The sequence below is a fragment of the Lutra lutra genome, chromosome 11, assembly GCF_902655055.1.
Source record: "Lutra lutra chromosome 11, mLutLut1.2, whole genome shotgun sequence".
NCBI lineage: Eukaryota > Metazoa > Chordata > Mammalia > Carnivora > Mustelidae > Lutra > Lutra lutra.
In genome coordinates, this window is record NC_062288.1 from 32606166 (window position 1) to 32620873 (window position 14708).

A 14708-nucleotide genomic window follows, 5' to 3' on the forward strand; every position below is an offset into this window, starting at 1 on the left:
ACTTTCTGGCAGCTTTGTCCATCTTTCTTGTAGGCTGATAGTAACATGTCACATCATGAAGGTTTCGTTACAAAATAAATGATAGCATATTATAAATCACTACCATAAATAATAAGCACAGACAAATCAAGTCCCTTTGTGATGAGACAGCTCTAATTGCTTTTAATTTCATGCTTTCACTTACTGTACTTGCTAAATCTTAAAGTTGTAATCTCCAGTGTTTTCAGTCATTAGTAGAAATTAGCAATGTTGTACTATATGCAAATCAGTTGGCTGAAAAAGTCAGTTATGTGGAAAATACTGTAAATAACCTTTTTCAACTCAATTAAACAATTTCGGTGTGATGCCCCAGGCTTTGAGGAACAAGTAATTGACTAAAGCAGTTAAAAACCTCTGGGTCCAATTCAGAAAGCCTTATACAGACAAAATTCTCACTTTCTTCAGCACTAATGTTGTACGCCCAAGAGTATTGGGATGAGGCCAGGGATGAAATCCTAGGTGGACAAAAGAAGAAAGATAGGGGCTAATATTTACTGAACGCTACATGTACTATTATCATTCTTTGTCCCCAAAGTGAAAATGGCAGTGAAATATAAAATGCAGTCAAAGATACGACCTTCAGTGTTTTCCAGGCTGTGTTCTGCTGGTATGTGCTCTCCCAAGATGCGTTGTTGTGTACAAAGGGAGGTTCATGGGGCACCTGGGTGGCTCAGTTGGTTAAACGACTGCCTTCAGCTCAGGTCATGATCCCAGAGTCCTGGGATTGAGTCCCGCATCAGGCTCCCTGCTCTACTGGGAGTCTGCTTCTCCCTCTGGTCTTCTCCCTTCCCATGCTCTCTCTCACGGTCTCGCTCTCAAATAAATAAATACAATTAAAAAAACAACAACAACAAAGGGAGGTTCATGAGAAAATGATCTGGGGAATTTTTACATAACATGTATTGCTTTTGAAGGGTCAAAAACAACATTGAGATGCTAAAAGTCTGGAAACGTGTGCAGTAAAGAAATATATTTAAATTGGTTTAATCCAACGGTTAATTCCATGGGAAATAAAATTGTTTTATTTATTTTATTTACCTAATATCTGCTAACATCCCTTAGAACTATCATTCTGCACACAAAGACCAAAAAGCATTCAAGCAATATTCTATACACTGGACTTGTTGAATATGGTACGTATGTAATTAGGAGGTAAATTCTATGGCTGCAACATCCCCTTTTGGTCTAGTAAGTAGTGTTACAAATAAATGCTACCACACACTGTCTGTTTTTCCTGGGAAAAGCTATGTAGTGACCTGATGGCTGCTGGGAACCACTTAGGTCCAGGCCCATCTGATAAAACACCTGCTTAGAATTCTTGATTTTTTTTAAATAAAATGAGATACTTAAAAAATAATTCAGTTGCACAGTATATATAAAGTGTCTTTTGCAGTTTGAAGACTGTTCCTCCTACCTTCCCACCTTTATTTCCACCTGCCACACTGCTAACCATTGTTCTGAGCCATAAATGTGAATATATTTTGACTTTCAATCCCATATCACTGGACTGTGAGTTAGGTGGGGTCCAAAGCCCAAGGCCCATTGAGGTCTGTGGATCCTCTTTCTTCTTATCCTTCCTCAAGGTTCTGACACATTTCTTCTGCATACTGCTCACTCTTCTACTCTACCACTCTTTCTGGGCCTTGTGGCCAATCTGTATATACAAGGGGAAAAAATTAAAATTTGTCTCCCAAGTTCTCCTCTTTAAAATTCACCACATTACGTTTAGAGGTACACATCAAGTATCTAGAGCATCTCTGAAACCTGGGCTTGATAAGTTTGCTGGGCTTTTTTATGCGTGGCTTGAGTATATTCATTTACACTGAGCAGACCAAACAAATAATAGAAAATAGAGCAAACTATGAAATAGGAGTGCTCTGAAGTAAAGAAAAAAAGAGGTATGATTGGAAAGATATTGAATTAGAAATGGAATTCGTATTATAACAGTTACCTATAGCATAATATGTATGCTAAGACCAGAACATAATGACAAACCTTATTAGTTCCTTCTACCAAACAAAATCAGAAGTTTGTGCTAGGAAGGATACAGGGATGGAGAGAAAATCTTGCTTGCCACTGGCTTGTGTGCTGTTGGAATGACTTTTGGTGCCCTTTTTAACCGTAATCTTTTTAACCATTGAAGTTAAATTTAATATTAAATGAACAACATTTATATACACTCCAAAGAAGAAATACTTGCACACTGCATTACTCTAGGGCAGTTGATTTGGAGTTTTTTATGTGTTTAGTAATGTCTCTACCCCAAAGACTTATGGTTACACTTGATTTATTTTTTAAAGGGTTTTGTGTATGAACTGTTGCATTATATTTGCTTTTAGTGTCAGTGTGCCTTATTTCTCTCCTAAACATTTAACCTGCCTTTGATATTCTTTCATTCTGGGATTTATTACTATTATTTTTAAAAATTTTTATTTATTTATTTGTCAGAGAGAGAGAGAGAGAGAGAGCACAAGCAGGTGGAGCAGCAGCTTCCCCCTGGGCAAGGAGCCTGATATAGGACTCAATTCCAGGACCCTGGGATCATGACCTGAGCTGAAGGCAGACACTTAACTGACTGAGCCATTCAGGTGTCCCTCTGGGATTTTTTTTTAAGTATGTTAATTCTCTTTTGTCATGATTGTGTTCAGCATCATTTTCCTGCTTCAGGGTAACTCCGGAATCTATTCTATAGCGATTACTCTAGGTTGGGTAAAATATTTGAATTTGAAAGCACCTTAAGGAATATACCTCAATCATATCCAAATATGAGATTTAGGGAAAGATCATATGTCATAGAATGAGTAGCAAAGGTTGCTTTGTATCCTCTGTAGTCTAATAAATCAGGCCTTGAGACATCAATCTTTCTTTCTTAGTCTGAAAAATTTGTGCCATCTCCCCACCTGACCTTTAAGTAAAAGGATTATTTACAGTTACCAAATAGATTTTTAGAAAAATAAAGATTAGAGCAAGGTAAACCTCCTCACTTTAAAATAATTAGAAAAATTTGCATTCAGAGATTTTAAAAAAAGTTATTCTTTTGTGATCTGTCTGGATCAGTGGTTCTCAATGGGCAGGTTTCCCCCTGTGGGACATTTGACAATGTTTGGAGACATTTTGGCTATCACATGTGTGGGGGTTTCTACTAGCAACTAGTGGGTAAAGACCAGAGATGCTGGTGAACATCCTACAATGCACAGGACAGTCCCCCACAACAAGACTTAACTGGACCCCAAATGTCAGTAACGCTGAGACTGAGAAACCCTGATGTAGGTCAGTGGTTCTCACAGAGTGTGGCTTTCAGACCAGTGGCTTGAGCATCACCTGGAAAATTGTTAGGTATGTGCACCCTTGAGCCTCCTCTTGGGCCTCCTAATAGAGGGGCCCAGAGATTCTGATGCATGGTCATGTTTGAGAACCACTGAATGCATAGTCCAATCTTCTTGTTTCTCAGTCACTTTGAAGGATATGGATTCTTGCTGTCCACTCAACTTTTCCCTTTAATCAGTACCTAAAGTTTAAAATCCAGGCCTTTCACAAACTCCAATTTCTTCTCTCCTCAAGAACCTTTTTGTGTGGTGGCCTCTCTCCAGTTCTCTGTCCCAAAGAAATCCACTTGCCAGGAGCAAGTTGTGTCTTCTTTCCCTTTGTTTCTTTCTAAAATATTGGCAGTAGCCAATATTTACTTTGGTTTACCACAACTGGTCTACCCCACACATTTGTGTCAGGCTGTAGCTTGTGCCCCACTGAGTCAGCGCTGGTGAGTGGAGGTGTATGCTGTTGCTCAGCATGTTTCATCAACGGGCTTTCAAGATTAGCACTCGGAATTCTCTTTAGCTATGAACCTGTTAGGTCCATTTTGTTCTGGAGTTTGGGAAGTATCCCTTGTTCTCATCCTGTCACCTCCTAATTGACAAATCACTTCCATTTGGGGTGTAACTCAAACTAAAATCCATATCATAAAATGACTCAGTGCCTATCTCAAGTGATGACAAGATAGCACAGATTTCTTTCCTTATATTTTAATTCCAGTGTAGTTAATGAATAGTGTTATATTAGTCTTGGATGTGCAATATGGTGACTCAACAATTCTACATGTGCTCATCGTAATAAATATTTCCTTAATCCCCTTCACCTCTTTCACCCATTCCCCCACCTACCTCCCCTCCAGTAACCATCAGTTTGTAGTTAAGAGTCTGTTTTTTGGTTTGGCTCTCTTTTTTAAAATTACTTGTTCGTTTGTTTTGTTTCTTAAATTCCACATATGAGTGAAATCATATGGTATCTGTCTTTCTCTGGCTAACTTATTTCACTTAGCATTATACTCTCTAGATCCATCCATGTTTCAGACATTTTATGCTATAATAATATCCCATCGTTTATATATACCACATCTTCTTTATCCATACATTTATCAGTGGACACTTGGGCTGCTCCCATAATTTGGCTACTGTAAATAATGCTGCAATAAACTTAGGGGTGTATACATCTTTTCCAATTACTGTTTTTGTATTCTTTGGGTAAATAGCTGGTAGTGGAATTGTTGGATCATAGGGTAGCTCTATTTTTAATTTTTTGAGGACCCTCCATACTGTCTTCCACAGTGGCTGCACCAGTTTGCTTCTCCACCAACAGTGCATGAAGGTTCCTTTCTCTCCTCAACCCGTCAGTATTTGTTGTTTCTTGTGTTTTTGATTTTACCCATTCTGACAGGTGTGAGGTGATATCTCATTGTGATTTTGATTTCCCTGATGATGAGTAATGTTGAGCATCTTTTCATGTGGGCCGTCTGGGTGTGTTCTTTGGAGAAAAGTCTGTTCATGTCTTCTGTGCACATTTTAATTGGATTATTTGTTTTTTTGGTGTTGAGTTGTGTAAGTTCTTTATATATTTTGGATACTAATCCTTTATGGGATATGTCATTGGAAAATATCCTCTCCCATTCAATAATTTGTCTTTTAGTTTTATTGATTGTGTCCTTTGCTGTACAGAAGCTTTTTATTTTGATGTAGTTCTCATAGTTTATTTTTGCTTTTGTTTCCTTGCCTCAGGTCACATATCTAGAACAATGTTGCTGTGGCTGATGTCAGAGACATTACTGCCTGTGCTCTCTTCTAGGATTTTTATGGTTTCCACTCTCACATTTAAGTCCTTAATCCATTTTGAATTTATTTTTGTGTATGGTGTAAGAAAGTGGTCCAGTTTCACTCTTTCACATATAGCTGTCTGGTTTTCTCAACACCATTTGTTGAAGAGGCTGTTTTTTCCCCATTGCATATTCTTGCCTCCTTTGTTGAAGATTATTTGACCATATAACTTTGGGTTTATTTCTGAGTTTTCTAGTCTGTTGATCTATGTGTTGATTTTTGTGCCCCAAACATATTGTTGTGGATACTACAGCTTTGCTGTATATCTTAAAATCTTGGGTTGTGATACCTCTACTTTTTTGTTCTTTTTCAAGACTACTCTGGCTATTTGGGTTGTTTCATATTTCCAGGCAAACTTTTGGATTATTTGTTCTAAATTTATGAAAAAGGCTGTTGGTGTTTTGATAGGAATTGCATCAGATCTGTGGATTGCTTTGGGAAGTGTGGACATGTTAACAATACTTGTTCTTCCAGTCCATCAGCATGGAATATCTTTCCATTTGTTTGTGTTATCTTCAGTTTCTTTCTTTGGTGTTTTATAGTTTTCAGAGTACAGGTCTTTCGCCTCCTTGGTAAGTTTATTCTTGGGTATTTTACTATTTTTGGTACAATTATAAGTGGGGTTGCTTTCTTAGTTTCTCTTTCTCTTTCTCTTTCTCTTTCTTAGTTTCTCTTTACTTAATTATTGGTGTATAAAAATGCAATGACTTGCTGTGTATTGATTTTGTATCCTGGGACCTCACTGAATTCATTCATTAGTTCTAGTAGGTTTTTGGTGGAGTCTGTAGTGTTTTCTATATAGAGTATCATGTAATGTGCAAATAGTGGAAATTTTACTTTTTCATTACCATTTTGGATGCTTTTTATTTCTTTTTGTTGTCAGAGCTGTCAGGTTTTCCCCCATTGAGTATTATGTTAGCTGTAGGTTTCATATATGTTCTCTCAAAACCTAATTTGTTGAAGGTGAATGGATGTTGTACTTCATCATCCTCCATCTTGAGATGATCATATGGTTGTTGCTCTTTCTCTTTTTGATGCAATGTATCCTGTTGATTGATTTGCAAATACTGAACCAATGTTGCATCCCAGGAATAAACCTCACTTGATCTTCATGAATGATGTTTTTAAATGTATTGTTCTGTTTGGTTTGCTAATATTTTATTGAGGATTTTTGTATCTATGTTCATCAGAGTTATTGGCCTACAGTGCTCTCTCTTTTTTTTGTCATAGTGTCTTTATGTAGTTTTGGTATCAGGGTAATGCTGGTTTTGTAAAATGATTTTGGAAGCTTTTTTCCCCTCTTCTATCTTTTTTAGAGGAGTTTGAGAAGAATAGGTATTAACCATTTAAATGTTTGGTAGAATTCACCTGAGAAGCCAGGGACTTTTTGTTGGGAGTTTTTTGATTAGTGGTTCAATTTTATTGCTGGTAATCAGTATTTTCAGATTTTCTATTTATTTCTGACTCAGTTTGGGGAAGGTATATGTTTCTAGGAATTTATCCCTTTCTTCTAGGTTGTACAACTTGTTGGCATATAATTTTTCACAATATTCTCTTACAATCTTTTGTATTTCTGTGGTGTTGGTTGTTTTTTTCCCTCTTTCACTTCTGATTTTGTTTATTTGCATTGCATCTCTCTTTTTGATGAATTTGGCTAAAAATTGATCAGTTTTGTGGATCTTTTCAAAGAACCAGCACCTGGCTTCATTGCATCTTTTTTTTTTTTAAATTTCCTATTTTGTTTATTTCCGCTCTAATGTTTATTGGTTCTTTCCTTCTACTGAATTTGGGTTTATTTGTTGTTCTTTCTCTAACTCCTTTAGGGTAAGGTTAAGTTGTTTATGTGAGATTTTTCTTGCTTCTTCAGGGAGGCCAGTGTTGCCATAAACTTTCCTCTTAGAGCCACTTTCGCCGAATCACAAAGATGTTGGAGGAGGCAGGTGTGTGAGAGGAGGCTGAGGCGGGGCACAGGTGGTTAGCAAGGTTTGCACAGTTGTGCGGTGGGAGAGGAGCTGAGGTCTGGCTGGAGGGGGGCATGTCTGCTGGAGAATGCGTGGTGGGGTGTGCTGTTAGCAAGTTAAGTAGTGAGGGTTGGCCCTGTCCTGGTTCCTGAAGGTGCGTCCATGTGTCCAGGCTGGGGGCTGGGAGAGGGAAATGGCACCGGCCAGCTCTTTTGTTCCTGGAGAACTTTCCTAGGGATCCCTGCCCCTCCAGCACAGACTCTGAGATTGGTAAACAAATCTCCTTTTGAGGCACCTCAGGCATTTTTCAAACCGCTGCTTGTCTGCAGGACTGCCTCTTTAAGGGCAAGGTCTCAGTTTCCTGGCACTCTCCTGGCTTTCCCAGAACCAAGCCTGCTGATTTTCAAAGTTCCAGGTGTGTAGACCTGCTGACTGTAAGAACTCTTGAAGTTATGCCCCACGGGTTTTCAAAGCCAAATGTTGTGGAGATTCCCCATGCCTTGCGTATGTGGCATTAATCTCTATTTCTTTTCTTTCTTGACTCCTGTGGTGTCCCTCCCTCCCGTGGATGATCCCACAGGTCCCTTTATGTCCTGACCTTTTTTGCCCTTCCTACCTTCTTGGATGTGGCCTCTTCTCTCCATTTAGCTGCAGAGAGTCTGTTCTGGTAGTCTTTGGGTTGTTTTCTGGGTTATTTACACTGATGTGGCTGTTATCTAGTTGTATCAAAGGGACACGGTGAGCTTAGGTCCCTCCTACTCCATCATCTTCTTCCAACATGGGTTTCTTCATATATTAAAAAAAAAAAAAAAAAAGAAAAAAAAAGTATACCACATTTTCTTTCCTGCCCATAGTGCAAAAAATGGAATGTCTAGAACTGTGAGACCAGGAGCTGAATTTTATTACTGATCATTTTGGTAACTTGAGATGGACCTCTAGACCTTAAATTCTAGTTAGGAAATCTTTAGGTTTGCCAACCTCATCCCTTCCCCATCATGCATTCAAATCCTCATTCATTAAAGGAAAAAACAGCTTTTGTATGAGCCTTTATGATGGAGTGGAGGAATGCAAATCTTATAATTAAGAACTCAGTCTTCATTATTAGCCTGCAAATCATACAATAAAATAAACCTGGCAGACATGGCCAACTGTTCATACTCAATTAATTTGGAAATATATTATTCATCTGTTGTGGCCTTCTATTGCAGCTGACAGTTTTGCTTCTCTTCAGCTTTATTAAGGATTTCTGGCAAGTGGCAGTGCCAAAGGGGTTGAAAGCCTAAACACAAAGCAATTGTTATAAATCTAGAGGAGAGGTGAACCGTGTAACCACCTATAGCTTTCTTCCTGAATTGCCTCCTTCATTTCCATGAGGGCTGGAGAGAATCTAATGAGTTGATATAAAAAACAGTTTACATTGTCATTCCAGGAAGTGATCCCTGATCGTAAAGCTTTCCGACCAAGTAAGGGTCACAGAGCTGTGGTGAAGACAACGTCCACATCCATCCCAGGTTAAAGATAAACTTGTGTTCTGACTTGCCAAATGGTCTCTTCACATCTCATTTTGTGTCATCCTTCCAGGCTAGGGAGGTAATTGTGCTCTTCGTGGCCCTAGACTCCTTTCCTTTTCTTGATATCAAAGAAAGGAGGATAGGCTGCCTGGGTGGCTCAGGAGGTTAAGCGTCTACCTTTGACTCAGGTCACGATCAAGGGATCATGGGATCGTGGCATTAAGGTCTATTTCTTGGGTTCCTGTTCAACGGGGAGTCTGCTTCTCCCTCTCTCTCTGCCACTCTCCCTGCTTGTGCTCTCTCTCTTTTAAAAAAGGTAATCTGAGGGGCACCTGGGTGGCTCAGTGGATTAAGCCGCTGCCTTCTGCTCCGGTCATGATCTCAGGGTCCTGGGATCGAGTCTCGCCTCGGGCTCTCTGCTCAGCAGGGTGCCTGCTTCCCTCTCTCTCTCTCTGCCTGCCTCTCCATCTACTTGTGATCTCTCTCTGTCAAATAAATAAATAAAATCTTAAAAAAAAGTAAATAAAAAAGGTAATCTGAGTTTCATTTCTCTGTTTTTATCTAGTTTAACCTTGGTTATCTAGTAACCTTGGATGGTGTCTCCCTTTTTAAAAGGTATGCAATATGGTTTTTTTCCCCTTAAAAATAGCCCTCATGTGGCCTTTTATAATTTGCAAAATTAGGACCTATTTCTGTTCCTGAAAAAGTAGCTAAATTCTGTAGGTTCCTGGACTCCTTTAAGATGATCGATAAAATACAGACCGTTTCCTTCAGAACAATTACCACCCATCAAAACAGGCAATTTCGTGATGATGTGAATTCAGCAGACTTGTTTTGTGTGTGTATGTGAGGAGAAAAGAATTTTTAATTTCCTAAATCTACGTTTTTTAGGGAAGGGGTGAGGATGGATGGTGACAGTTATTGTTTGAGGGTGTGTGTGTGTGTGTGTGTGTGTGTCCATCCATCCCTGGGGGCAGTAGACTGTCTTAGGATGGCATGGAATCATGGAAGGAATAGATGTTTTAGAATAACAAAGAATGGATCTGTGAGGTAAAATCTGTCAGGCATTTATCAAATGCTTTAAAAGTCAGGCTTCCTTTTTTGGAACCCCTGCCTTAAACATTTTATTGTCCTCAGTCATCAATCATTTCTCAATTCAAATGCTAATCACTTTCCAAATAGACCCTCTCTAGAAGAGCTGCCTATCTGTACTCTGCTACCATCATGCTTATCAGAATTCAAGGTTCTGTTTCATGGGTACAGGCAAATAAAAGATACATGAATGTACTAGCATAAAATATAGTTTCCATTCCTAAAACTTCTAGAAAGAAATAGAAGAGATATGGGGCACATCTCTTGCTTTGTTAATATGATTTTGCATTTTGCCTGTCACATTGCAAGAACTCAGTCATTTGTATCTTAAACAAATGAGTACATAAGCAAACATGAATTCGGGTTCTATAAGAAATGCGACAGTAGAAACAGAACCAGTAGAAACAAAAGGTGCTTTTACTGGTCATTTAAACTCTTCCTTTCTCTTAAAATGAAATTATACATAATGCACTTCAGGTATGATATGAAAAGAAAATGTTACAGTTGTCTTGTTCAGCTGAGTTAGTCACCCCAAACAGGACAGCTTAGCTCAAAACAAGCATTGTGTCTCTGCTTCCCCGTAATAGGCCTTTGTCAAATTACATGAGCTTTAGATCAGCCTTCCTCGAGACTGTTGCTTTAGCAGCCCAAGGGCAGTTCCCGAGGTTAGGTGCTGAGATCATGCATGGATATTATGCTGGACAAATGTCAGCTTGGTGTCGGGGTCAAGGGAGATGGGAGAGTACATGCTACATCCCGACACCCTGAGCACTGATACAGAAGGGGATTAATGGCATCCTACCAACGAAATTCTGGATTGCTACATTTACAGCTCTCTTCTGGGGACTTCCTCTCCCCTTAGGTTCATCTCTTCATCAGAGCTTGATAAAGATGATTTGGCAAAATAAGAGATGGGTGTTTTCCAAAGGTCTGCCAGATTAGTTTACCAGATCCTTCCAACTCCTTACCTTGCTGAACCTCAGGCTTATTGCCACCTCGGAGGGAGAGGTGCTAACATGTACTGCTTAAATATTGCTTGAGTCTGGATCCTGGTTCCATCATCTTTTGGCTGTGGTCCCTTAGGCACGTCACTCAACTCTTCTGTGCCTCAGTGTCTCCATTTTCTAAAATGAGATTTAATAATCGCACTGATGTCAGTGGATAATTGTGTTAGGTGAGTCAATATGTATAACAGTCTTAGAACAGTCCCTTGCATATGGTAAGTACTCGAAAAGTGTCAGCTACTTTTTATTGTCCTTGTGTCTGTCTCCCAGGAGCATTAGATGGTTTCAGCCAGAGGGAAGTGTGGCTACTTGTGGTATCCATGATGACCTCTCCATGGCATTGTAGATTGCTAATGGAGTAGGAGAGGATCAGGACTTAGACACACTCCCTAGGAGGTAATCTCAAGGGACAGAAACCCTAGTTGACACTTTCCACTTCTCTTCCCGTTTCCATATAGTGACTGACAAATTTCTAGGGAAATTAAAAAAAAATTAATCAGTGTGCCTTGGGTACCTTTATTCTATCTAATCTATTTTTAAGAAAAGGTGAACATTAGAAGATGCCCAATAGGTAGGGTTTATTTTTCTCACCGCATGGGGAGCCTGGAATATTGGTTATTGGTCTAGTGGCTGTGGGGTGTTACTGTGGTAGCTTTGAAATTCTTGTGGCCTTTTCTTCATATGTGTTCCTTCATTTGTGCCCCTCTCCATCTGAGAAAACCAAAGCTTTCCCAGACCTACCTCTCCCCACCCCCATCCCATCCTTCATCTGGGCACTTTTTAGTAAGCTCTCATTGGCTAGAATTGGACACCTGACAAGCCCTACTGCAAGGGGGGCTAGGAAAGTGGGGCACAAGGGTGTCAAATTGGATTTAAACAGATCATGACCTATTGCTTAGAACTAGACAGTGACCGAATATTCTCAGGAATCTGCAAAGAGGGTGGTGGCAGTGATTGGCATTGGCTAGGCCATTAGCGATATCTTCCAAATAAGCATCCATATTTACTGCTCTTGCCTATTTCAGTGGTAAGCACTTTCACTTGAACTATATCTTGGTCATTCATCCAAACAAACTCATAAATAGGTATCTCATTTTACAATTGAGATAAATGAGGCCGCTACTAAGTGGTGGGGACAGGATTCAAATTCAGGTCATCTGATGTCATGCTGGTGCTCTAACCCACTTTCCCATAGTGATTATATTAGAGCCAGAGGCAAAATGATTACCTGGCACCTCCTTGAGAAAATGAAATGTGATTTGTCAGGCTCATTATTAGAGAAGAATCTCCAGGGTCTCCTATTGTGAGTCCTGAGTTGAGAATTACTTGTCACAGCAAGTGACCCAGAATTTCCGTGAAGCTCAGCCTTTCTTCTGAGCCCCTGGACACTTTCATATCTGTACCCATTTCAGGAATTGTCTTGATCTCTTGTATTCTTCTGCCTGGGATTCTTTTTCTTCTGGCAATTTATGGCAAGGCCCAGTGAAGTAGAACTCATACAAGGTGCATGACCCTGGACATTTCTTGACTTGTGATTACCCTGATGTAATGACATCTTTTCAAGAAACACTCACACATAACTGGTGTGCCTCCTTTCGGTGTAGGGAGGAGTTCGCAGTTCACCAAGGATGCTGTGGTGTATTTTCCACCCTGATTGCACTTACATCTGGTTTGAAGCCTAATTATGCCCATCAGCTCTGGCCTGCATGTCTAGCTGTGAGGCTGCGGGGAGAGTTGGTGCTGTGTTCACTTAAAGGGAATTTAGCAGGATTCTCATAAGAGAGATCTAGTAGTCCCTGGTTTAGATCAGGGAAAGGGGAGGGCTTCTTTTTTTTTCCATTCCTTTTTAGACAGTGAGGGGCTTGGATACACTGAAGGAAGCACAGTAATATGACGATGCCCTAGCACCTGTCGATATTGGGGAAGAAGACACTTTTCCCTTTTATTCCTTCCAACACCACTTTTTAACAGTTGTCCTTCTCCTTTCAGGTCTCCATCACAGTAATGAAAAACCTTCCCACAGATCTGAAAGTCATTAGCACGCCAGTGTAAGTACTATGTGGCCATTTCGTAAATTCTCAGAATGCTTTGAGACCTTAGCACGTCTCTCTAGAGCAGGAGTTAGCAAACTTTTTCTATAAAGGACAAGGTAATAAATATTTTAGACTTTGCTGGTCATCTGATCTCTGTTGCACACACTTAATTCTGCCACTGTAGCATGAAGGCAGCCATCTGTAATATGTAAATGAATGTGCATGGCTCTGTTTCAATAAAACTACTTGTGAACTCTGATATTTGAATTTCACATAATTTTCACATGTCTGAAAATATTCTTATAAAATTTTTAAAAACCATTTTAAAATAAAAAAAAACTTCTTATCTCATGGTTTATACAAAAAGATTTGGTCTGTGAGATGGTCTTTGTTGAGTCTTCTTCTAGAGCTAATAGAATTGTCTAATAGAATTGTCTGTGATGGAGATGGCCTATAATACTGAGCACTTGAAATGTGGTTAACGCAACTGAGGAAATGAATTTTTGATTTTAATTAATTGCAATTGAATTTTAATTTTAAGTAACATCTTGCAGCTAATGGCTCCTATATTGGACAGAAGTAGAACTCCACTGTTTATCTTACAATATTCGGAACGCTCAGGTTTTTTAACTTTTAGATTAGAAATTTAAGTACCTGGAAGAAGCCTGACTGGCCTAGTTAGGGCAAAATCACATAGACAGTTAGCTTCAGGAGCCCCATTATTGGTTTGGTCAAGTTGGGGGTGGATTTCTTGCCCAAGAGAGCCTGAATATATAACCCAGTAGGGATTTGCTACAATCTCCTGAAGTTCTTGCCTTTTAGGAAGAGCTCCCTCATGAAAAAGGAAAGGAATGACTTCAGAATGACTTACTCTTGGTAGCAGTGGAGTGGGAGATTCTGTCGCCGTACCTCCTTTCCGCAGTCCTCATTTCATACCACAGTGTTGACTTGTATAACCTGTCAGAGAATGTCATTGTCATTTTTAAATATGCTACGTGTGTAATCAGTCAGCAAGTATTATTAAGCATCTGCTGTGTCCTTATTAGCACAGGGCAAGGTGTCTTCACAAATTGTTTCAGATTTCTTCTTCATCTCCTGCAAGTTCTCACACAGAGTGCTGTTTTGCAAACAATTAAAATGAAACCAAATAGTATGGATTATCATTCTGTTACAGAAGGCACTTCAGAACTATATCATGCAAAAGCTAAGACTTTAACCTTATATCAACTTCTGAAACTCTGAAAAAGTTTGACTTTCAGAGCTTTGACCCTACAAAGTAATGGCCTGTTTATCTGCTTAGGCTGCTAGTCATTCTTGCCTCCTCCTTGGGAACCACCTGGAAACTTCCTTGTTTGTGTGGTGTGTGTGTGAAGAGATGGGAATACTCATTCTGAATGATAAATCAGGTAAGACACCATTGACATTTCATCTGAGGCTTAAACTGTAGGAAGGGGCAAGTCAGGAAAATTTTGGAGCAGAGATTTCTAGAAACAGCAGCTGTAGGGACTCTAGAGCAGGAATGAAATTTCTTTGTTAAAGGAAAGAAAAGTGGCTGCAGAGATTTGGAGCATAACACAGTAAGAGGGCACTGATGGGTGGATTCTGGAGATGGTCTATGATCAGATCATATAATGAGGTGTGTTAAGCACTCAGCACAGATCTGGAAAGTGCCTCATTTTAACTCAGTGTACACAAAAATTGCATCACTGACTTTGGAGGCAGGACTGTTAATTTATGGCTAAGTTGAAGTTAAAGAATCAGTCAATGAACATGCATCCAATTGAGAAAATAAGTTGGTAAAATTATGGTCCTAGTTTCCCTCAAGATATTGTAGACCAAGTAGTTCAGAAGGAAATGCCTAATGTTGAGCTGAGCACAGGGATGTAATCCAGAAACCTCTAATAATGGATGAGTTGGATCTCTT

The 14708-nt window shown here is 39.5% G+C and overlaps 1 long non-coding RNA gene across 1 annotated transcript in view; it reads left to right on the forward strand.

Moving 5' to 3' along the window:
• Positions 1 to 14182, forward strand: part of LOC125080449 (uncharacterized) — a 203940-nt gene extending 189758 nt beyond the window's left edge. The window contains exons 4-5 of the long non-coding RNA XR_007121395.1: positions 12741 to 12799; positions 14085 to 14182. This is a non-coding gene — a long non-coding RNA (uncharacterized LOC125080449). The remainder of the gene's footprint in view (positions 1 to 12740; positions 12800 to 14084) is intronic.
• Positions 14183 to 14708: the final 526 nt, after the last annotated feature.